The sequence below is a fragment of the Dendrobates tinctorius genome, unplaced genomic scaffold (genome assembly GCF_039654945.1).
Source record: "Dendrobates tinctorius isolate UK_male_01 unplaced genomic scaffold, ASM3965494v1 ptg000294l, whole genome shotgun sequence".
Lineage (NCBI taxonomy): Eukaryota > Metazoa > Chordata > Amphibia > Anura > Dendrobatidae > Dendrobates > Dendrobates tinctorius.
Window position 1 is genome coordinate 4151531 of NW_027361961.1, and position 24767 is coordinate 4176297.

General features: G+C 46.8%; 1 long non-coding RNA gene across 3 annotated transcripts in view; it reads right to left on the reverse strand.

Moving 5' to 3' along the window:
• LOC141072985 (uncharacterized) overlaps positions 1-24767 on the reverse strand; it is a 203578-nt gene that overhangs the window by 67092 nt on the left and 111719 nt on the right. For 2 of the 3 annotated variants that reach the window (XR_012226926.1, XR_012226927.1), the window contains exon 5: positions 5031-6065. The exons of the other annotated variant lie outside the window; for it this stretch is intronic. This is a non-coding gene — a long non-coding RNA (uncharacterized lncRNA). Of the gene's footprint in view, positions 1-5030; positions 6066-24767 lie in introns of those variants that run through there. 3 annotated transcript variants of the gene reach the window in all.

Genomic DNA, 24767 nt, shown 5'->3' on the forward strand with positions numbered 1-24767 from the left:
AAACAGAGTCCAAAATATAACAATATGAAATATATATTTATCTCAGGGACCACACCCTGCAGGCAAAAGAGGAAGTTTACAATAAAAAAAAGGCAAAACTCTTTCTGCTTCAGATCTTTGCAAAAACCTGCAATAAATTCACATATAGACGTCCAGGGAGAGAGATCGAAAGCCCTTCTGCGACACGTCAGACAGCTGCTGACAACCGGTAACTGCCAATCACCCATGGCGCTTTGGTTAGCACCGGGATGTATCACCCTCCGTCTGCTGGGAGACGGGAGCCGTGATATCCCATTAGATTATCACCCCTCCGTGTGCACCCGAGAACCGTGATAATCTCTCCAGTGATCAGTCTGTGATATCCCTCCAGTCTGCCGCATCCGCGTGTGTGCGGGGACTGTGGCAGCCGAGGGATTCACCTGTGATGCCTCCCTTAAGCTGACACCTCCGTGTGTGTGCGGGGACCATGACAGCCGTGGGGTGGGATTCACCTGTGATACCTCCTTGAAGCTGACACCTCCGTGTGTGTGTGCGGGGACCGTGACAGCTTTTTCAGAGGAAACCACCTGTGATATCCCATCTAAGTCAAGACCTCCGCATGGTGCGGGGACGTGATCTGACTTAGTCAGAGAGACTCAGTCTTGTTATCAGTGTCTCAGCAGCTACAAATCAAGTCACAGTCTCCACCAACTCTCTCACCCGAATCTCAGACACACAGGATCACAGTAGACACTTAGCTTATCCCAGGGTTTGGATTTCCTCGTGGACTTTTCAACACTACCTGGGTTTGGTGACCACACTGACCGGCTAGAGTTGCTGACCCGGACTGGGCACAGGGAACATTCAGGTAAGGCCTCTTTCACACATCAGGCTTTCGCCGTCAGGCGCGATCCGGCGCTTTTGACAGAAACCGGATCCGGCGAAATGCAATGCCGGATCCGGTTTCCCCCCCATTGACTTGCATTTGCGCCGGATCGCGCCGGATGGCCATGCGTTTCATCCGGTTTTCGCCAGATCCGGCAATGTGTCGCGATCCGGCATCTGGAAAAAACGGCTACTGTAACGTTTTTTGTCTCCGGCGAAAAAGCCGGACACGCCGGATCCGGCGCGTCCGGCTTTTTCACACAATGAAAGCCTATGAGCGCCGCAATGCGCCGGATCCGGTTTTTTGGTCTGAGCATGCTCAGTAGCTCTGCCCACAGGAGATATATAAAAGCAAGACAATGGGACCCTCAGACACACCCAACATGCCACCCAAGCCAAGAACCAGGAGCAGGAGAAGGCAGCAGACATCTGCAGCAGCAGCACCATCAGCACCACCCCAAATGGAGCAGCAAATGGAACATGCTGAGGAGGGGAGTCCAGCAGCAGATGAGAGAATTATCAAATCCCCCATTCCTCCAAACTAGGGCCATGGAATATCAAGATATTCATTGGCCCTTTGTTTCTCTTTATTCAACAGCCGCCAAAGAGATGCAGCAGCAGCAGCAGAAATGGCATCACTGGCAGCAGCAACAGCAGCAATACCCACAGCCATGGAGTCTGGCCATCAACAGGACAGCACATCTTCTTCTGGGAGCCCTCCCTCGCATCGTCAGCGTTTGACGGTAAGTTTTTATTTCCAAAATCCATCATCTCTGTAATATATGTCTATTCATTGCCTTTTATTTCAAAACAGGAATCACAAGATGAAGAGGAGCTCCCAGAAGAAGAAGGAAGGGGTGGACAGACACCTGGAGTGGGCTCACAATTGGTAAGTTTTTTGCATCAAACGCTGAAACACAACATCACACTACACACAACACATAGAAAACAATGTTCTGCAGACCACACACAGCAAACAAATGCCTACATCCAAAGACATAACATTTTTTGTTTTCTTCTCTAGTCTTCCCAATCTGGTGCTCGGCCAAGAGGTCCTCGCAGTGCCTCCCAGGGTCGTCGGCGACAGCAACGCGGCGGTCACCAGCGTGTAAGTATAAATATTTTTGCTTTGTTTTTTTGCACTTTTTATTTCATTTCTTTTGTGGAGGCTAATTATGTTATTTTTGTCTTTTTCTTTAACAGCCTTCACAGCGTGCTCCCGACTCTGACGGTGAGGATGGAGGGATTGATGTGGACCGCCTCATCGATCTCGTCAGAGAAAGGGAGCCGCTCTGGAATATGGCTGACCGCCGCCACGCTGACCTGATCGTTACCCGACGACTCTGGGAGGAAATCTGTTTGCTCCTTGTGGGCCGCTGGGAGGACCTCGATGTTCGGGCCCAGATTAAAGAGCGTAAGTATATACAGTACCGGTTGCTTGATGTAAACCAGTGTTTCCCGAACTCCAGTCCTCGTGGTCCCCACGGATCATGTGTTCAGGATTTCTATTTACTATGGAAATCCTGAAAACATGACCCCTGGGGACCATGAGGACTGGAGTTTGGGAAACACTGATGTTGTATACTAACCACTCCTTTCTCGTTTCAGGGGAGAGAATTGTGAATCGGTGGCGGTCTGTGAGGGATCGTTTCAAGAAGGAGTTCAATAAAGAGATGCGGGCCCCGAGTGGATCTGGAGGACGCAGGAGCAAGTACAAGTACGCACAAGCCCTGTCGTTCCTCCGGGAAACAATGCTCACCAGAAGGTAAATATTACACACCACATGTGAAAAAAATGTTAGATGTAACTTTTTTTTTTCAGCCAGGGCCATACCATGTCAGTATTTTAATTGTTTTTTTTTCTCTTTATTCCACAGCACGGTGAGCAGCACTCGGGAGCCTGCACGATTGGACCCTTCTGAGGCGATCCCTGAGGAGACCGGCACCGAGGGACACTTCGACCGCCCCGGTACATCTGCACCTTCCCAGCCTTCCCACACATTCGACCCATCTGTCCCATCCACCAGCACAGGAGCATCGTGGCCGCCTACATTACATGAAGCTGCTGGTGAGGAGATCGCTTTCCCTTTACCCCACCCTTCTGCCCCTGCCACCTCTAGTACACCTGCGGGTACTGGGCGGCAGCGGCAGAGGGGTCAGGAAAAGAGTTATGCGCAAGAGTTCTTGAATCTGAATGCATCTTTCCAGAACTGTCTAAAAGTCTTGTCAGAGCAAATCTCCGCAGGCTTTCAGCAGATCAACTCCAGCATTCTGGAGGTGAAGACACTTCTGCAAACCATGCATTCAGAAGCAAGATCTTTGCCAAACCACACCTTTTTCAGGTCTGTTGTGGAGCGCATGGCAACACTATCTCCTACCCAGCAGATGCATGTAATGCATTCGTGCCACGGTGCTCTACAGCAGGTTACCTCCCAACCTCCACCTCCCACCACTGTAGTTCCTCCACCTGCACCCCCTCCAGCCACTTTCCATCCTCCCCCTCCTATTACATCTGCACCCCCTCCAGCCACTTTCCATCCTCCCCCTCCTATTACATCTGCACCCCCTCCAGCCACTTTCCATCCTCCCCCTCCTATTACATACCAGCAACCTCACCAGTACCAGCAACCTCCCCAGTACCAGACATCTCCCCACTTCCAGCAACCTGCCCCGTACCAAACTCCTTCCCCGTACCAAACTCCTTCCCCATACAACTTTCCATCAACATCATCTGCTCCTACAGTCCCTGCCCAACCCTCCACTCCACCGCCCACCACCTCTTCTGCCTCCCACATGTCCACCCATTCTGTAGCTTTTTCCACACCTTCACCTCTAACTGTTCCTTCCCCACCACGATCCCAGTCCTCTCTCCACACACCCAGTGTCGAAGTGTCCCGCAGCCCCTCCAGCAGTATTTCCACCCCACAGTACACAGATTTGTAATGTGTGTTTTTTGTAATAAAAATGCCCATTGGGTTTAAAACCTTTATTAAAAAAGTTTTTTGCACTTTAAAAACATTTTACAAAAAAAAAAAAATTTTAAATAAAAGTTAAATTATCATTTCACAATGGTTGTCTGTCATTTCTTTCTGCGGCGAACTATGTTTAAAAAAAAGGTTAAATACAAGGTATTTCAAAGGTAAAAAGGTATTCAAAACCAGGTATATAACTGTGGGTAAATTTTAGCTTTTTGCCACAGTTGTGTTCCTGGTTGTGTTTGAAGCAAAGTATTTCACCTAAAAAGTTGTGTTTATTGTTGGTGATTTCCTACCAATGTACACAACTTTTGTTAAAAGGTGAAATACTTTGCATAAAACACAACCAGGTACACACCTGTGGCCTAAAGGTAAAAATAGTAAGACCATGACAAGATAGCCAACTTTGGTTGGCAAAGGTATATACTGTTGGTCCAGAAGGTACACAAGTTTGGTTAGGGCACAAATCTTTCACACTCTGTCATCCTGCCAGTGTACTCTGCCTTGAGGTGACATAAAGTATAGTGGAAAATTGTCCCTGAAACCGTCACAGAACTTCTAGTGGTAATATTTCCAATGACAACATCCATCTTCGCCAGTAACTTGCTCTTCTCTCCAACCTGCACTTTCTTCTCTACAACCTGTCAAAGAAGGGCTGTAGGAACATGCTATATATAGTTTTCCAGTAGCCAATCCCGTTCGGAAGGCCACAAGGGTCAATTTTAAAAACCGGATCCGGCGTAATCCGTCGAAAAACGGATAGAAAAACGGATGAACCGGGTGAGACGGATCCGGTTTTGTCTGTCAAGAACAAGACGGATCCGGCAGAAAACCGGATCCGGCACATCAGGTTTTACAAAACATTTGCCGGATCCGGCATTCCGGCACGACGCCGGATCGCGCCTGACGCCGAAAACCTGATGTGTGAAAGTAGCCTAAGATAACTAGATTTTCTTACCTTACTTATGGAGTTGCGCAAATCTCCGTTCCCATGAGCCAAGACCTTGGCCGGCACCTCTGTCCTCTCCGGTCAGCAGGATCCCCGTGCGTTTTCGTCCACGGCCCCGTTGGGCGCCACTTGTTGTGGATGGATTTACTTTTGATTTGGGTAGATTTACCCCTGTGCATACTGTGACCTGTCCTAATTAGACAGAGTCTTATTGAGCGCTCGAAGGAAAGACGCCAGACTTGGTTGGCAGCAATACCTCCCAGCAAAACTCTGGAAGTTTATTGAATATACTTGGTTTTATCAGTTGTACAGAAAAGGAGTGGCTACTCATTAACATAGAGGCTTTACTACTTAGCTAATTGGTCAGTTTTAATGCATAAACATATATGGGCGTCGACCTAAGGTGACTTAAGCGTCAGATGATATACTGCTCTTTGTCTTACAATGTCAGCAATGTTCTGATATCGGCTGGCACATCTGGCCTAAACTTCCTCTTTCTATGTCTGGGACAAATATCACAAGACAATGCTATCATAAAATACCATCTGCTCCCCAGACTATCTCATGGGGGGGCAGTAGGTCATTTCCACCAACTAGTTACAAGGTTCAAACTGTGAATATGTATCTGTGTGCATATAAGAATATATAAGAGTACATGAGTATATAGCAGTATATGGAGTATATAGCCTATAGCAGGCAAGTGAGATCTATATGAAATACATATACATATATATTTCCATAACACTGATCCTGACTCTGTCGAAGCGCAGCCAGCTCTCTCAAGGCTGTGCATCAGGTATCAGCGGAGTCTATGGTCTGAACAAACTGTTACGCCCACAGGGCGTGAAGGTGTATAGTGGACTCACTGGACCACTGATGGTGCAGTGGTAGCTGTATACCCGATACACAAGAGACAGGAGAATGAGCTTTCAAACCAAGGATGGTTATTAAAGGAAGCAAACAAATGGAAAAGGTGCCTGAGGGAAGAACCCTCTGGACCACGACACAGAGCCACGTAGTGGAGCACCGGGCAAGGTGTACCCCTATACAGGGGCTCCTCCGTCGCAACACCAGGTGACTTTAATGCCGCATTACCCGGACCAGAGGGACGACCCATACAGACCGAATAGAGGAGGTGGCAGGAATCCTGGAAGATTTGTGAGATCTTCTAGCCGGCAATGGTAACTGGCTGATTCCAAGATGAGTGCCTTGGTCAGTCTGGGGTAGAAACCGAAGTGTCCAGAAGGATCCAGGAGAGGGTACTGCCAGCAGAGGATTCTGAGGAGACAGAGAGATTAGGATATTGCAACAGCCTTCAGTATGCAGAGCAAAGCAGAATGTGGCCTGAGTGGAAGGCAGAGATCCCACAGAATGAACACTTTGTTCAGGCACCTCCCTCAAAGGGAGGATGCCTTTTATGCACAGAGCATCATAGCCCTAATAGAGAACAGGTGCCCTGCTGTTTTAAGTATGTGCAGGAAGCGGGGTGCGTCTCCTAAGAGCATTACCAGGAGACCTGCCAAGAGCATGCAGGTTCTTATCAGAGAAAGGGGCCGCTGATTGTCTGGAGCCACGGACAGGGTGAGTAGTACCAGAGGAGCTGTGAGATAGGTGCCGGTCTCCCTGAACAGCAGAGACTGGGCCTGCAGCTGAGGGCATGACAGTGAGGTCCTACATTCCCAGAGCAACGAACGTGGTGTGACGTAGTCTGTGGCACCGCTGGAGTGTCACTCAGTTCAGTGGCGGAGGCTGGGGGTGAAGCAACCCGGCTCTGTATGATTTACCTGGTCAGAATTAGGCCACAGCCGGCGGCAGTCAGCGGAGCGGTGCGGGACTGATTCTCAGTCACCGGAGTCAACGGACGCACACAAATAAGTTGCTCACAGTCAGTGTGTGTATGGGCTGGGGAGCTGCAGCTCGGGCCTGAACTATCGCGTAGCTCCACGGAGAGGGAATTAATCTTCTCCTGCTGTACGCTCTGTCTTCCCGCCAAGTGTTCTGCTTTCCCGAGCACCATCTCTTTTATCTCTGTCACGACCCGACCCTTACAGTCGGGTGCAAAGGTCTGTCCTGGTCAGAAAGCTTCCCCCCCAGCAACAATGGTGACAGCCCCAATGGTTTTGTAACGGACGTGAGAGAGGTACCACCGGCCCGGTCCATCTTCCTACACTCCCCCTCCTCTCCTTCTGCTCCCCATTTTGCGAGTGAGTGTTCTTGTAAAACGCGTTGGCAGTCTTCTTTTCCCTGGACAGTTTGCTGTCAAATAAATTGGTCCTGATTGTATCGATTGGTGGTATTCCGGCTGTTATTCGTTCGGAGCGCCGTAAGTCAGAAGGAGTAATAGAGTCGCCTTGAGTGGTCGAGTCAGGTTGCATAGATGAGGACAGTAACGCGTCCGTTTCCACTGGAGCAAATCCTCTGGAACTTCAGGTACTTGTCTCTCCCGTGTATCTTCGGGTGGCCGTTCAGGACTTTCTTCCTCTTCACAATCTACTACTACTGGTGGAGGTACTTCAGGAGCATCTTGCACCTCTTCCACTTAATCAGGATCCTTTGACAAACAGAGCCGAAGCATATTCTGGTGAACTATAAGAGTGGCAGAGTTCTCTTCTCCTTCAGACTGAATTTCGTAAATGGGCCCTTCCGAGTTGATTCGCCGTTTTATCCGATATGGATTTCTCTCCCACCGGTTCTCCAGTTTGTCTCGAGGATGTTTTTCTCGTACTAGTACACAATCTCCAGCTTGGAGATCTGTCCCTGGCAGCGGAGTTCTTTCTGCCTGTTCCGATTCCTGAAATGTGGTCTGCACCAGGCGATGTAAAGTCTGTAAATGATGACAATGTTCTCGAATCCAGGTGGACACTCCCGTCCGTGGGTAGTCCTCCTCAGGATCCAGCTCAGTGATCTATTTCCCTGACCGACCAAATAGCAAGGTATAAGGAGTGTAACCGGTGGTTCGATGCGTGCGGTTGTTGTACACCCATACTAATTCAGCTACGAACTCGGGCCATCGATCCATCCGGTTTTCTTCCAGTGTTCTCAGCCTTTGAATTAGGGTGCGGTTGACCCCTTCACAGGCTTCATTTCCTTAAGGATGATACAGTGTTGTGCGAGACTTCTCGATCTGGTACAGCCGGTGCAATTCTTCCATCACTCTTCCCAGAAAACAGGGTCCTGGGTCAGAATGAATTTGCTTCGGGCAGCCGTACACTTAAATGAAGTTCTTACAGATGGCATGCGTGGCGGATTCAGCAGTCTGATCATGTGTTGGGTCACTACAGCGAACTTAGTGAAGTGGTCTGTCATTACCAGACAATGCTCGTACCCTTGATGAGCCTGCCCAATAGTCAGGTAGTCTATCATTAACACCTCCAGAGGGGCAGAAGTCACAATGGTTTGTGTTGGAGCTCTCTGTTCTAGTGGTTTGGCAAACTCGCAACTCCTGCATAGCCTACAGATATCTTCCACTACAGCCTTCAGTCGAGGATCATAAAACTAATCATTGTGACCACTGAAAGGTTTTCTCTTGGCTGAAGTGTGCTCCTCTTTCATGTGCCTCTGTGGTCAGCTTTGATAACAGCGTCTCCAGAATTAACACCTGCCAGGTGACACCCAGTTCTCGTTGTAGTTGGACCTTATGATACAGCAGTCCATTTCTCATGTGGAGTCTTTCCCATTCTCGAAGAATCCGCAGAGCCTCTGGAGACAGGGCATTTCTCTCTCCTTGACTGGGAAGTTGCTTAGACATCACCCACTGTCTTAGTTGGGCAAGTTCCCCATCTTTCTGCTGTAACCGAACCCACTCATCACGGGATCATCCTAAGACTCCCTCCCGGGCTAGCATTTGCATCTGTTCCTACGTTGCTATCACCATCCTGGCAGAATCTCAGAACTTGGAAATCTCCTCATCTTCTAATTCCTCATCTGTATTCCACTCAGGTTTCCCATGTTTCACCCTGGATAAGGCGTCAGCATGAGTATTCTCAGCCCCTCTTTTGTAGACGATTTGCCAATCTAGCCACCCATCTTTGCTCCAGAGTTCCTAGCTTCGCATTTTTCAAATGAGCTAAAGGGTTGTTATCAGTATGCACCAGTACTTCAGACCCGTGAACTTTTCCATCATAACCCACACCAACGCCAGCTGCCCTAGCTTGAAGGAACTGTAATTGTCAGGATTTCGTTCGGAATCATGAAGGGACCAACTCGCATAAGTGATCACCTTCTGTCTCCTATCCTGTATCTGCGACTACACTGCCCCAAGTCCAGGCAAGCTTCCATCGGTGTGGAGAATGAACTGTTGAGAGAAGTCCGCATAAGTCAACACAAGTGCTTCCGTCAACGCCTTCTTCAGACCTTGAAATGCCTTTTCCCTATCTTCCCATCGTATAGTCCGCTTCTTGGCGCCTGAGGGTACTCCCTTTAAAAGTTCTAGCAGAGGGTTCACTATGCAAGTAAAATTCTTCACAAAATGCCGGTAACACCCAGTAAACCCCAAGAACACTCGAACATCCTTCACCGTCGTAGGGGTAGGCCAATCCTGCACTGCAGCAATTTTCTCCCGGGACAGCATCGCCCCTTCAGCAGAAATGGCGTGACCCAGATATTCGATTTGAGTACGAAACAGATGACATTTCTGAGGCTTCACTTTTACATCGTGTCTCTGAAGGCGACTCAACACCTGTTCCAGTATTTGTAAATGGTCCTCAAATGTAGCGTCATAAACTATGATGTCGTCCAAATGAATGAGCGTGGCTTCAAAGTTTAAATCACCTAAACACCTCTCCATCAACCGTTGAAACGTACCAGGGGCGTTGGCCAAACCGAACGGCATCCGGTTGAATTCATACAGTCCCATAGGAAGTATAAAAGCCATCTTTGCCCGGTCTTGCTCCGACATTGGTATTTGCCAGTAGCTGCTGGCTAGATCCAACGATGAAAAGAATTTGATATTTCCTAGTGCAGACAAGGATTCTTCAATCCTGGGTAACGGGTAGGAATCTCGCACGGTGCAAGCATTGAGGTTACGATAGTCTACACAAAAACGCATTGTGCCATCCTTCTTCCGCACTAGCACAATGGGGCAGCCCACGGACTTTGACTCTCCCTTATGATGCCTTTCTGCAGCATCTGAGTTAGCATACCTTTCACCTCTTGATATAGTTGTTGCGGAACTTGCCGATACTGCTCTCTTATGGGTGCGGCATTCCCAGTCGGTATCTCGTGTGTGATTGCCGTAGTGCAGCCGAAGTCATCCTCATGGCGGGCGAACACATCCTGATATCGCCCCTGTAGAGCCTCCACCTGCTGGATCTGTAGCGGAGTAAGGTCTGTCAGCTCAGCCTGCATGTGCTTCAATATACAACACCCTTCCCAGATATTATAACAAATCTCCAAACCATAGTTAAATACTTATTGGTGGCATAATTACCACATTTCGTAAGAGAAAGAAAATTGCATTACAGCAACGACTCATAGATAAATCATGAAAAAACGGAGGAATAAAGTCTATGCTAGTTTACAAAAGTACCAAATTTTATTAATCATAAAAAGTGACATAAAATGTCAATATATGCAAAAAGACACCATACACCATACATTTGTGAGCAGACAATATGAAAAGAGGGTACATTTATAATTTAAAGTGACCTCAATACCCTAGAACGTAGCATAAGTAACCTACCGTCACAGTTAGTACATGTGGGACAAAGAATGTGTGTATGTACTGCCACTAATCATAAGAATCTCATATGAACAAAATAGTCCCAGATGTAACAAGCATGATGCTAGACCTCAGTGTCCAGGGCTCCCCCAGGTATAATCAATATTGTAGATATGTGAACCTAGTAACATCAAACAAAATGGAGGAGCACCAGACACTGCGGCATATTATAAGACTAAAGTTCAGTAATTACATATAAAAATACATGGCAGAACAGTTGGAATAATTAAATCAGCAGAAATACATTGCTAATGTGTAATTGCCTGTCATGCTTCCAATCGTGAAGAAGGTTAATTACACATTAGCGATGTATTTCTGCTGATTTAATTATTCCAACTGTTCTGCCATGTATTTTTATATGTAATTACTGAACTTTAGTCTTATAATATGCCGCAGTGTCTGGTGCTCCTCCATTTTGTTTGATGTTACTAGGTTCACATATCTACAATATTGATTATACCTGGGGGAGCCCTGGACACTGAGGTCTAGCATCATGCTTGTTACATCTGGGACTATTTTGTTCATATGAGATTCTTATGATTAGTGGCAGTACATACACACATTCTTTGTCCCACATGTACTAACTGTGACGGTAGGTTACTTATGCTACGTTCTAGGGTATTGAGGTCACTTTAAATTATAAATGTACCCTCTTTTCATATTGTCTGCTCACAAATGTATTGTGTATGGTGTCTTTTTGCATATATTGACATTTTATGTCACTTTTTATGATTAATAAAATTTGGTACTTTTGTAAACTAGCATAGACTTTATTCCTTGGGTTTTTCATCACCCTTCCCAGATATGCTGTGGTTCCGGTGTCAGAGACGTATCCACAGCCACGGTCCAAGGGTCTCCCTGCTTCACGGTCAACTGCACGGCCTGAGGTGGTGTCACTTCTTCTAGCACGCCCATAGTTAGAGCCACTTCACTTCTGGGAGATAGCGTGGTGTTACCTTCTCCTAAATTGACACAGTGTACTGGGACCATCTCGTCACGTACAAAGGCTAACGTTCACGCCACAAGGAGCCCTGGGGGTAGATGTTCCATAGTAGCTGGTTCGATCTGGATCTCAACTCCTTCTAGAGGGGTACAAGCCCGTACAGGCAAGGTAAGCATGGTCTGTGATAGTGGCAAAACGAGTTTAGCAGAGGCGGGGACAATCACTTTTCCCAACATTCGTCCATCACTGAAGGTCCCCTGAGCTTGAGCCATGCGGATTAACTGTTGGAACTCTCTCCTTTGGGGAGTGTGCGGGCTCCACTGCTTCAGGGTGACGTCTGAGGGCTCACTGATGAGAAGACTGCTGAACTCGTTCAGCACGTTCATCCCCAGGGTGACGTTACCTGTTTCTCCAATGGTCAACACCACTCCCTTCCGACCCAGATTTTTTGTCATAGATCGTTATTTGCATCCAGACCACTCCTACGACCGGAAAGGGTAAGCGATTGGCAGCTGTCAACTTTATCACTGGGCCCCACTCAGGCCGCATTGCTTCAGGAAAGTGTCGCCGAAAGTAAGTTTCAGGCATCGTAGTAACCAGCGAGCCAGTATCTACCAGACAACATACTGCTCGATTGTCCAATTCAGCCCAAACGAGAACGCATGTAGAGACTAGATGTGTGGGACTTCTGTTACTCCTTCATGACTGTTCAGGCAACTGGGCGGTGTCCCCCGGGCTCGGAGCCCTCTAGTTTAACGGGTGACGTTGAAGGGGCCTACCCCATCGTGGGCACTCCCGAGCCATATGTACAATTTCTCCACAATTATAACAGGTGAGGGGTCTCTCTCGATGGAACATCCTTGTTTCAAACCAGGGTTCGGGGTCATCTCTGCCACCTGGCGGATTCAAGGTACCTCCTGACTTCTTAACATCAGCAAACTCTCCTCCAATATCCTGGATTTCTTTCTGCAATTCATCCACCCATTGTGGTTCAGTGATCATGTTTACAGATACCTCTCCGCTTTGGACCTTCCCTACCAGGACTGTCACCCCCTGCTCCTGCTCGCGTGTGCGCACTTCGCTTCCTATCTCAGAAAAGGTCATGTGGGGATTCACCCGCAAGCGCTCCTGCAAAGCCTGTTTCGTCAGCACGTCCCGCAAGCCTGTCACTAATTGATCTCACAGCAATACGTCAGTAGGCCCTACGCCTATGCCGTCCTTTCTAATGATAGCAGTATGGATCTCATGAAGAGCGTTCATGCACTGAGTCACCGATTCCCCCTCCCTATGCATATGGCTAAATAGACGCATCCTTAACTCCCCTACATCCGTGGGGTCCCCATGGGTCTCCTCCAAAATTTGTAGCACTCGCTCTCTGCGGGGTCGTAAAATAACTGAATCTCTGGCTTCTCCATCTAGATCCATCATGGCCAACTCGGCTTCTAATGCAGGGGTCATGGGGTGCATCTTCATCATCTCGTGACCAAAGTGGCATATCCTGGCTCTCCTAGGCGAGGTTCAGCGTTCCTAGAGCGACGAACGTGGTGTGAAGTATGTGGCGCCGCTGGAGTGTCACTCAGTTCAGTGGCGGAGGCTGGGGTGAAGTAACCCGGCTCTGTATGATTTACTCAGTCAGAATTAGGCCACGCGCCCGCGGCAGTCAGCGGAGAGGTGCGGGATGGATTCTCAGTCAGTGGAGTCAACAGACACACAAATAAGTTGCTCACAGTCAGTGTGTGTATGGGCTGGGGAGCTGCAGTGCGGGCCTGAATTATTGCATGACTCCACAGAGAGGAAATCAACCTTCTCCTGCTGCTTGCTTTGTCTTCACACCAAGTATCCTGTTTTACCGCGACCGACTCTTTTATCTCTGTCACACCCCCAACAGATGGGTGCAAAGGTCTGTCCCCCCGGCAACAATGGTGATATCCCCAATAGTTCCGGAACCGACGCAAGAGAGGTAGCACTGGCCTCGTCCATCTTCCTACACATATACCAAGATAGGGAGCTTATACCAGGATAGGGAGCATATGCCAGGATGGAGGAGCATATACTAGGATGGAGGACATCTACCAGGATGGGGGTAATATACCAGGATGGTGGAGCATATACCAGGATGGGGGGGGCATATACTAGGATGGGGGAGCATATATTAGGATGGGGGAGCATATATTAGGACAAGGGAGCATATACCAGGATGGGGAAGCATATACCAGGAGGTAGGGACATACACCAGGATCATGAAGCATATACTAGGATGGGGGAGCATATAACCAGGATGCAGGGGCATATACCAGGATGGGGGAGCATATACTAGAATGGGGAGGCATATGCTAGGATGGGAGAGCATATACTTGGATGGGAGGTCATATACCAGGATGAGAGGGCATGTATTCGGATGGTGGAGCATGTACTAGGAAGGTGGAGCATGTACTAGGATGGGAGACAAATACCAAGATAGGGGAGCATATACCAAGATGGAAGGACATATACCATAAAGGAGAGACATATACCAGGATGGTAGAGAAAATACCAGGATATGGGAGCATATAAGATGGGGAGCATATTCTTTTATATCTGCAGTTTGGCATCCCTGATCCTGTCTGTGGCTGCACCTTGTTACTCCTGCCTGTTGTGCTGCCCCTGTCTACTCTCTTCTCTCTGTTTCTTTTTTCTAAACTAAAACCTCAGTATGCAGGTTAAATTAAACAACCAAAGAAAATGAAAACACGCCCATTGCAGAAAACAAAGAAATAATGGGCGGAGACTCCCAATAAACTGTGTCCTGGGGTTGTTTATCGGCATGATGTGTTGCTGACTGCGTCCTATGGACCGCCCTCGATGATGCACTTCCGGTATGCAGCTTCCGGGATGATGGCGGCAGTGTGCGCTGTTTTGGCGCCATGTAACTATGGCGCCCTTGATTGTAAGTACATTCAGCTGTACCACGGCTATATAATACCACTGCATCCTGCCCACACCACTCTCTGCTGAAGTGGGTAAAGCGAAACGTGCGTTGGAGTGGTGTGTGCGGGGGCAGCTTGTTGCCATTTCTGGTTGGTAATGTATTCTCTCTGATTATGGGCTCTTTATAGTCCTTTCATTAAATGTGAGGTCTGCATCTATGACAGTTTTTTATTCTGAGTAGTTTATATATTATTTTTTGGTGGCTTTACAACATTTTGTGCTCTTGCAATTAATCTATGATGCATATTTATCACTTTCATATATATGTACAATCTCTGCTACTGCTACAATCCCTGCTTGCTGTCATCTAGTGCAACATTTCCTTTAATGGTATATAACAGTGCCTACTGAATGTTTGCTAAAATCATTTGTTGCATTGAACTCAAAACTTACTGCTGTATATCCATGTTGGGGCCAGTAGAGATGTTATCAGGTGCAAGGTGTTACTATCATATGGATGTAGCCAGGCCCTGTGCCTTTGATTGTCTAACCTCCCCTGGTGTGCTAGGCAATTGGCAATTTATCCCAAATCAGTTCCCACAATCCCTCTCACCTGAGCCTCTACTCAGTCCTATATATTTAGATGCCTCCTAAGGGGGGCACGTGTGCTGGGTCAGGCACGTGTCTCCCTGCAGCAAAAGTATCGTGAAGATGCAGTTATTACACTGGCAGTTAGTCAAGGCAGGAGTCAGGAACCCCACACTATATATCTCTCTCTTTTAGGTATGTCTGCTGAGTAAGCACTTCTTATTACTTCTATCTAGCTTTTCTATTAACCCTCCTACTCCTTCACCATGCTTACATATGCCCTCACAGTGTTTGCTCCATTGATCCTCACTCTCATTTGCTATCCCCAAACCCCAGCACCTTCTAACCAAATAATCATCTCCCCTTCCCTCTCCACCTGACCTCCTCTGCTGAACTGCTCCTCAACCTCAAATCTATCCTAGTGAAACCTAAAACAAGCTGCCCACTCTCCTTCTCCCATCTGCTCTCCCTTTCTCTGCTTCTCCTCACTGCGGGCGACATATCTCCCAATCCTGGACCCCCACAGCTCATAACCCCCATTACTACCCCTTCCTACCGCTCCCTATCTAATAAAAACTACCGCAATCTTTCCAACTTAAAACCCGTGCCATTGACACCCAACCCCCTGCTCCCTCTCTCTGGAGCACTTTGGAATGCCCGCTCCATCTGCAATATTCTTCATGTGATTCATGACCCCTTTCTCTCTCGCAATCTTGCCTTTCTCGGCCTCAAAGAAACCTGGCTGACACCCTCTGACACTGCCTCCCCTGCTGCGCTGTGTTACGGCGGCCTCCACTTCACCCACACTCCTCGCCCTGGCAACAGACATGGTGGAGGAGTGGGTCTTCTCTTTTCTTCCAACTGCACCTTTAACTCAATCCCACCTCTTCCCTCCCTAATCCTCTCCTCTTTTGAAGTCCACTCTGTCCGCATCAACTCTCCCTCAAACCTCCAAGTGGCCGTCATATACCGCCCTCCAGGCCCGACCACTGCCTTCATTGACCAATTCTCTACCTGGCTTCCACACTTTCTTTCAACGGACATCCCCACTATTATCATAGATGACTTCAACATCCCCACTCATACCATTCAGTCAGCAGCCTCCAAACTCCTGTCCCTTACTTCATCCTTTGGACTTGCTCAGTGGTCCTCCTCAGCCACCCACACAGATGGACATACATTAGACCTGGTCTTCACCCACCTCTGCCTTCTTTCTAACTTCACCACCTCCCCTCTCCCTCTATCTGACCATCATCTACTCACTTTCTCATCCCTGTCCTCCTCTCCTGGCACCCATGTCCAGCAACATGTGCACCCCCGCAGAAACCTTGCACACCTAGACACCCACACGCTCTCTGACTCTGTTCTACCACTGGCATCCATATCCTCACTCCAAGACACAGACAGTGCCACTGCTTTCTACAATGCCACTCTCGCATCAGCTATTGACATGGTCGCCCCTCTCGTTCATGGCAGAATGCGACGTACCAACAGACAACCCTGGCACAATAACACCACTAAAAAGCTCCGGCAAGTGTCCAAGGCTGCAGAGCGGCGTTGGACGAAAAAAAATTCGCAAGATCACTTCACTGCGTTCAAACAGGCAACACTCGCTTTCAAATCTGCCCTCACCTCTGCTAAAGAGGCCTACTTCACAACCCTCGCTTCTTCCCTATCCTACAATCCCAAACAGTTATTCAAAACTTTCAACTCCCTCCTCCGCCCACCACTGCCCCCTCCAACCTCCCTCATTTCTGCTGAGGACTTTGCCACACACTTCAAAAATAAGATCGACCAAACAAGGCAAGTCTTCATTGTTCAACCACCACAACCCCTTTGTATACCAGATCAATGCCCAGTAATATGTCAACTCGATCAGCAATGTGTCGGACTCGAGCACCAGGTAGGCAGCACACCGTTCGACGATCCCTGTCTTTATAATAGATTGCCCTATCTGTTCCCCTAATAATTGAGTCCCCCACTACCAGAACCTGTCTAGGCTGCCCTGCTCTCCTTCCCCCTTACTGGAGCAGACACTCCTCCGGCTTTCAAAGGACATGCCTTGCTGCAGCAGAGCTACTCCTGCACTGACACTCCCCTCATCTGCCAACTTAGCAAACTTATTGGGGTTTGCCAGATCAGGACTAGCCTCATTGGTGCTCTTCCCTCTACCCCGCCTTCTAACTGTCACCCAGCTAGCTTCTTCACTGTCCTGCAGCTCCAAGCTAGCATCCCATCTATCCCATTGAGCGTCTGCTCAGTGAGCAGAAGACTCCTTTCCATATTGTCTATGCATGTCAGTGTTGCCAGCCTGACATTTAGATCCAGTATCTGGGCTTCCAAATGCACAACGTGCTCACATCTCGCACAGCAGTATGCACCCTTGACTGGCTGTTCAAGTATTTCATACATGCGGAAAGACGTACACTGGATGGCAATGGCAATAGTGGAGCACATCCTAATGGGGATTGCACCAAACAGAAAAGATAAGTAAAAATAAATAAAAAGCATTAATAAAATTTAACAGTAATTCAGTAATACCTCCCTTGGAAACTCCCTGAATCCAAAGTCACTGAATCACAAGTCACACACTTACCACAGTTCGCACTTACACTCAGGTTACACTCAGCTCGTTCACACTCGCTCAGGCAGAAGATGTAGAGATTTTTTTTCCCTTTTACCAGCAAACCACCCTGCTGCTCAATGCACTTCCAAAAAAATATCTTTAAATGGTGACAGAAATAATTTGAATCTGACAAAAGTAATAATAAATCAAAAATCTATGAAAATGAACAAATGAAAGTCAGACATTGTTTTTCAACCATGCTTTCACAGAATTTTAAAAAATCAAACTCATGAAATAGGCCTGGACAGAAATGATGGTACCCCTGAAAATAATGTGACAAAAGGGACATATTAAATCATGGTGTGTCCACTAATTAGCATCACAGGTGTCTACAATCTTGGAATCAGTGAGTGGGCCTATATAGAGGGCCACAGTTACCACGTGCTGTTTGATGACATGGTGTGTATCACACTCAACATGGACCAGAGGAAGCGAAGGAAAGAGTTGTCTCAGGAGACTAGAAAGAAAATTATACACAAATATGTTAAAAGTAAAAGTTATAAGACCATTTCCAACAGTTTGATGTTCCTGTGACTACAGTTGCACATATTATTCAGAAATTTAAGCTCTATGGGACTGTAGCCAACCTCCCTGGACGTGGCCGCATGAGGAAAATTGATAATTGATGACAAATCAAAGAGACGGATAATACGAATGGTAACAAAAGAATCCAGAAAAACTTCTAAACAGATTAAAGGTAAACTTCAAACTCAAGAAACATCATTGTCAGATTGCACCATCTGTTGTTGCATGAGCCAAAGTGGACTTCGTGGGAGACGACCAAGTAGGACACCATTTTTGAAAAAATCATAAAAAAAGCAGACTGGAATTTGCCAAACTACATGTTGACAAGCCACAAAGCTTCTGTGAGAATGTCCTATGGACAGATGAAACAGAAATTGAACTTTTTGACAAGGCACATCAGCTCTATGTTCACAGACGGAAAAATGAAGCATATCAAGAAAAGAACACTGTCCCTACTGTGAAACATGGAGGAGGCTCTGTTATGTTCTGGGGCTGTTTTCCTGCATCTGGCACAGGGTGTCTAGAATCTGTGCAGGGTACAATGAAATCTCAAGACTATTATCAAGGGATTCAAGAGAGAAATGTGCAACCCAGTGTCAGAAAGCTTGCTCTCAGTCGTAGGTCATGGGTCTTGCAACAGGACGACTCAAAATGCACAGCTAAAAACACCCAAGAATGGCTTAGAGGAAAACATTGGACTATTCTGAAGTGACCTTCTATGAGCCCTGACCTAAATCCTATTGAGAATCTGTGGTAAGAGCTAAAACATGCCGTCTGGAAAAGGCAACCTTCTAACACGAGACAACTGGAGCAGTTTGCTCTTGAAGAGTGGGCCAAAATACCTGTCGAGAGGTGCAGAAGTCTGATTGACTGTTACAGGAATCGTTTGATTGCAATGAATGCCTCAAAAGGTTGTGCAACAAAATATTACGTTAAGGCTACCATCATTTCTGTCCAGGCCTATTTCATGAGTTTTATTTTTCTTTTAAATTCTGTGGAAGCATAGTTGAAAAGCAATGTCTGACTTTCATTTGTTCATTTTCATAGATTTTTGATTTATTATTACTTTTGTCAGATTCAAGTTATTTCTGTCACCATTGTGGGTTTTTCTGTCATTAAACGAGGGGTATCAACAATTTTGACCACGTGTGTATCACAAAGTGTATCCATCTATATAGAAAAGTGCTGTCTGCTTTGCTTTTCTATGCAGTTGCAAACAAAGGATAAAAATCTCAGCCTAAAAGAAGCCAAGTTTATGGGCTCCAATGCACAGTCTCTGACAGGGTCCCCAATTATCACAGGTCTTTAATAGTAACAGTCTTTTCATATGGGGTAAAGGGACCTTTTGGGCCCCTCTATGCACAAACGTTGAAAAAGAAAAACAAACAAGATAAAAAAAAACCACTGCATTCAAATTGTCAATTCAGCCTTGTGTGTGTAGCCCAGCACTTTTTGCTGCATGTAATTATTTTCCTATCTATAAAGTCGAAATAGGAACACACTTTTCGAGAAAGAGACATACGTGACTCTATCACTACCTAGTGTCTTTTATGGTCATGACAACCTCATCCTAAAAGACAAAATATAAACAAGATTAACCAAAGAATCATTGTTACTAGTGATGGGCGAGCACTAAAATGCTCGGGTGCTCATTGCTCGGGTCAAGCAAATTGTAATGCTCAGGTGCTCGACCTGAGCAACAAGCCCAATGTCTATGGGAAAACCAAGCATTTTTGCCGTGGGTCTTTTTAGGGTCTAAAAATGTCAGAAATTGATGGGAACAGTGCTTAAATGACATGGGAACATCAAGGGCAAGACCCCTGGAAGCATTTCTGACTCCCAGGTCACAGCTGTGAACAATGTTGTCAGAGTCTTACGCCACTTTTAAAGATGCACAATAAAACATATAAGAACGAAACCAAAATTGATTTTCCTGGGAAATATGTTAAGGAACATCTAGTCCAGAGTTCCCATCCTTATTTATTTGGAACTTCCACGATGTTAGCCTATGCATTGAATGCAAGGTCATCCCTGCCCCAAAGTTACACGCACCCCAAAAACCCTTTGAACCAACGTACTAGAAGGCCACATGAAACCAAAGGTCCCATTACTCATTTGGTACTCCCATAATCTTTGCCCATGAAGTGAATGCAAGGCCTGGCCCTCCCCAAAGTTACAAGCACCCCAATAACCCTTTGTACTGACGTACTGGACGTCCACATGAAACCAAAGTTCCCATTATTCATTTGGTACTCCTATCATGATTTCCCATGAAGTGAGTGCAAGTGTTCAGGCTAAAGAACCTGCATTGGAGCATTGCAGTGTTGAGGCTGAAGAAACTGCAGTGGAGCATTTCAGCGTTGGGCCTGAAGAACCTGCATTGGAGAATTATTGAGGCAGAAGAACCTTCATTGGTCAATTGCAGTGGTGAGCCTGAAGAACCTGCAGTGGACAATTGCAGTGTTGAGGCTGAAGACCCGACAGTGGAGCATTGCAGTGCTGAGCATGAAGAACCTGCATTGGAGAATTGCAGTGTTGAGGCTGAAGAACCTACATTGGTGAATTGAAGTGGTGAGCATGAAGAACCTGCAGTGAACAATTGCAGTGTTGAGGCTGAAGACCCGGCAATGGAGCATTGCAGTATTGAGCTAAAAGAACCAGCAGTGGAGAACTGCAGTGTTGAGGCTGAAGAAACTGCAGTGGAGAATTGCAGTGTTGAGCCTAAAGAACCAGCAGTGGAGCATTGCAGTGTTGAGGCTGAACACCCGGCAGTGGAACATTTAAATGTTGAGGCTGAAGATACGGCATTGAAGCATTGCATAGTTGAGGCTGAAGACCCGGCAGTGGAGCATTTAAGTGTTGAGGCTGGACACCCCACAGTGGAACATATAAGTGTTGAGGCTGAACACCCGGCAGTGGAGAACTGCAGTGATGAGCTTAAAGAACCAGCAGTGGAGCATTAAAGTGTTGAGGCTGAACACCCGACAGTGGAACATTTAAGTGTTGAGGCTGAACACCCGGCAGTGGAGCATTGCAGTGTTGAGCTTAAAAAAACAGCAGTGGAGAATTGCTGTGTTGAGGCTGAAGAACCAGCAGTGGAGAATTTTAGTGTTGAGGCTGAAGAACTGGCAGTGGAGAATTGCATTGTTGAAGCTGACTAAACAACAAAGTTCACATTATTAGGAAGTGAATCTCCCATACTGTTTTCCTATGCAGTGAATGCAAGGCCTGCCACAAATTTGGACGCACCCCAATACCCCTTGGAAGAGATGTGGAGGAGGGCCTCAGAAAAATCTGTTCCCATTACAAAGGAGCGGGTTTCCTATACTTGTAATACCCACACAGTAAGTGTATGGGATGACAAACATTTCCCCCTGGGGGTACACATCAATATACTGTGTAAACTTTTTTTACGGGCATCATAAACACCCTTGAAAAAAAATAAAACCTGGCTGTTGCATCACGGAACACGTTCACCATGGTGATCTAGTGGTGGTCTCGGAAGAGACGTGGAGGATGGCCTACTAAAAATCTTTTCCCAATTTATAGGAGTGGGTCTCCTATGGCTGTAATGCCCATACACTAAGTGTATGGGCTGACAAACATTTCCCCCTGGGGGGTACACATCAACAACATACTGTGTAATTTTTTTTTACGGGCATCATAAACACCCTTGAAAAAAAAAACCTGGCTGTTGCATCACAGAACACGTTCACCCTGGTGATCTAGTGGTGGTGTCAGAAGAGACGTGAAAGATGGCCTACTAAAAATCTTTTCCCAATTTAAAGGAACGGGTCTCCTATGGTTGTAATGCCCATACACTAAGTGCATGGGCTGACAAACATTTCTCCCTGGGGGTTACACATCAACATGTGTAAACATTTTTTTTACGGGCATCAAAAACACCCTTTAACAAAATAACGTGGCTGTTGCATCACGGACCACGGTCACCATGGTGATCTAGTGGTGGTGGCTGATGAGGATGAGGAGAAGGAGGAGGATAACAGCAAAAATCACGAAGCGTTTACCCATGTGTGGTGTGAAAGAGGTGCAAGAGAATATACCTCCCAAAAAATGACACTGGATTTGAGGTTATGTTTCGCTGTTATTATTCGGTGGTGTAGAGAAGTCTGGCCCAATCCAGCCCTTGTTCATTTTTATAAGAGTCAGCCTATCAGCATTTTCAGTTGACAGGCGGATGCACTTTTCAGTTATAATTCCACAAGTGGAACTAAAAACACGCTCTGACAAAATGCTAGCGGCAGGGCAGGCAAGGACTTCCAAGGCATAGAGAGCCAGTTTCATGCCACGTGTCCAGCTTGAATACTCAATAATTATAAGGCAAAGAGGAATTGGTACAGTTACCAAGGTACTGCCTCAGCATAGAATGATAGAGTTGGAAGGGACCTCCTGGGCCATCTGGTCCAACCCCCTGCTCAAAGCAGGATTCGCTAAATCATCCCAGACAGATGTCTGTCCAGCTTGTGTTTGAAGACTTCCATTGAAGGAGAACTCACCACGTCTCGTGGCAGCCTGTTCCACTCATTGATCACTCTAACTGTCAAAGTTTTTTCTAATATCTAATCTGTGTCTCCTCTCATTCAGTTTCATCCCATTGCTTCTAGTCTTTCCTTGTGCAAATGAGAATAAAGATGATTCTTCCACAATGTGACAGCCCTTGAGATATTTGTAGACAGCTATTAAGTCTCCTCTCAGTCTTCTCTTTTGCAAGCTAAACATTCCCAAATTCTGCAACCTTTCCTTATAAGACAGGGTTTGCACACCAGTCACCATTCTGGTCGCTCTTTTCAGAACTTGCTCCAGTTTGTTGATGTCTTTTTTAAAATGTGGCGCCCAAAACTGGACACAGTATTCCAGAAGAGGTCTGACCAAAGAGGAGTAGAGGGCAATAATGACTTCACGTGATCTAGACTGTATGCTTCTGTTAATACATCCTAGAATTGCATTTGCCTGTTCTGCTGCATCTTCCAAAACTTTTCACTCCTTGTGACAGTACCCCGCTCCTCAGGGACACTGCGATGGGAGGGTCTGAGAAAACTCTCCCCAGAACTTTGCCAGTGTTCCCTGCCTCTGCTGGATTGGAGTTTTGTCTCTCTTGCCTGTACTCCTTGGTTGTCCAACGAACTGTGACCTCTGCCCCCAGCGTTTTCAGATGGGAATTTTTTTTAATAATTCCGCAACAATTGCCTTCTGGTACCGCACCATTTTAGCACACCTGTCTGCCACTGTAAGAAACAAAGTTCTCATTGTAGTGTGGGTCTAGAAGTGTCACCAACCAGCAATAACTGTCACCCAGAATTTGGAGAATACAAGGGTCACACATGGGAAAGGCATCGCAACATAAAGTCAGCCATGCGTGCCAGAGTGCTAACAGGTAAGACTTCCGTGTTATCACCAAGAGGACGACTGACCATGCTCTCCTCCTCCTTGTCCTCAGGCCATCCACGTTGAACAGATGGTATGACATTTGTGCTTGTAGTACTGTCTATAATGCATGAAAGTAGCTCCTGTTCTTCCTCCTCCTCTTCTTTATTGTCAACCAATCCTGTTAAGAATGGGTCAACGAGGAGAAAAAAGCAAAACAAGCTAAGTCACAGGAAACCAGAGAGGTTGGTAACTTTGCAGACTGCAGATCCCTGATCCTACCACACAACTAGCAGCAGCCGTGGAGCGTACCTACAATGTTCCTAGACGCTTCGTCACAGCCGGAGGACTAAATAAGCCTGAAGCATGAAAAGGGGAAAACTAACTGCCCCAGAGCAGACCCCAAAGGAATAGATAGCCCCCACACATGTATTGATGGTGAAACAAGATGAAGGCACAAACACAGGCAGGAAAATAGGCTGAGCAAACGATGGGGACTAAGTAGAGAGGAAAGGAAAGACACTGTCTGCAACCTGCAAAAAACCCTACAAAAATAATGTCCAACACTTCTGATAGCAAAATTAACCCTGAAGTCACTAGACTTCTCCCACTATATCAGCACTCTGAAATATTCTGAGCCAGAGCAAAAAGAGACCAAACTAGTAAGGGACAAAAAGCAAATTGGCAAAATACTGATAAATAAGAGTGGAAATTCAGCACAGCCCCCAGCCGGGGCTGGCTGACCACACCAAAAAACTGAATAGACCAACAAAATCAAGTGTGAACATTAGCAGAAAAACTTAGCTTTAGATGACTGGAACAGAGCTGAAAACCAAGAGCTGACAAGCCAGAAGGATTCACCAGCAACTGAATAGGGTGTCGGCTGTCTTAAATCCAATCTGAGACTCCTGAGGTCCAATCGTCATCCTCATTCTCAGGTGGCAGATCTCCACCGATCAAATCAGCCTCACTACCTCCTGTTAACACCAGAGGGAGTCTGGAAGTAGAACTCACAACTGGTGAACCAGAGAATGAACTCACAACAGTAACCCCCTTGAGGAGGGGTCACCGAACCCTCATCCACGCCATCAGGCCGATCAGGATGGGCACGGTGAAAAGCACGAACCAATCTATTGGCATGAATATCGGAGGCAGAGACCCAAGAATTATCCTCCTGACCATAACCCTTCCATTTGACCAAATACTGGAGTCTCCGTCAAACCAAACGAGAATCCAATATTTTCTCTACCTCATATTCCACATTGCCTTCAACCAACACAAGGTCAG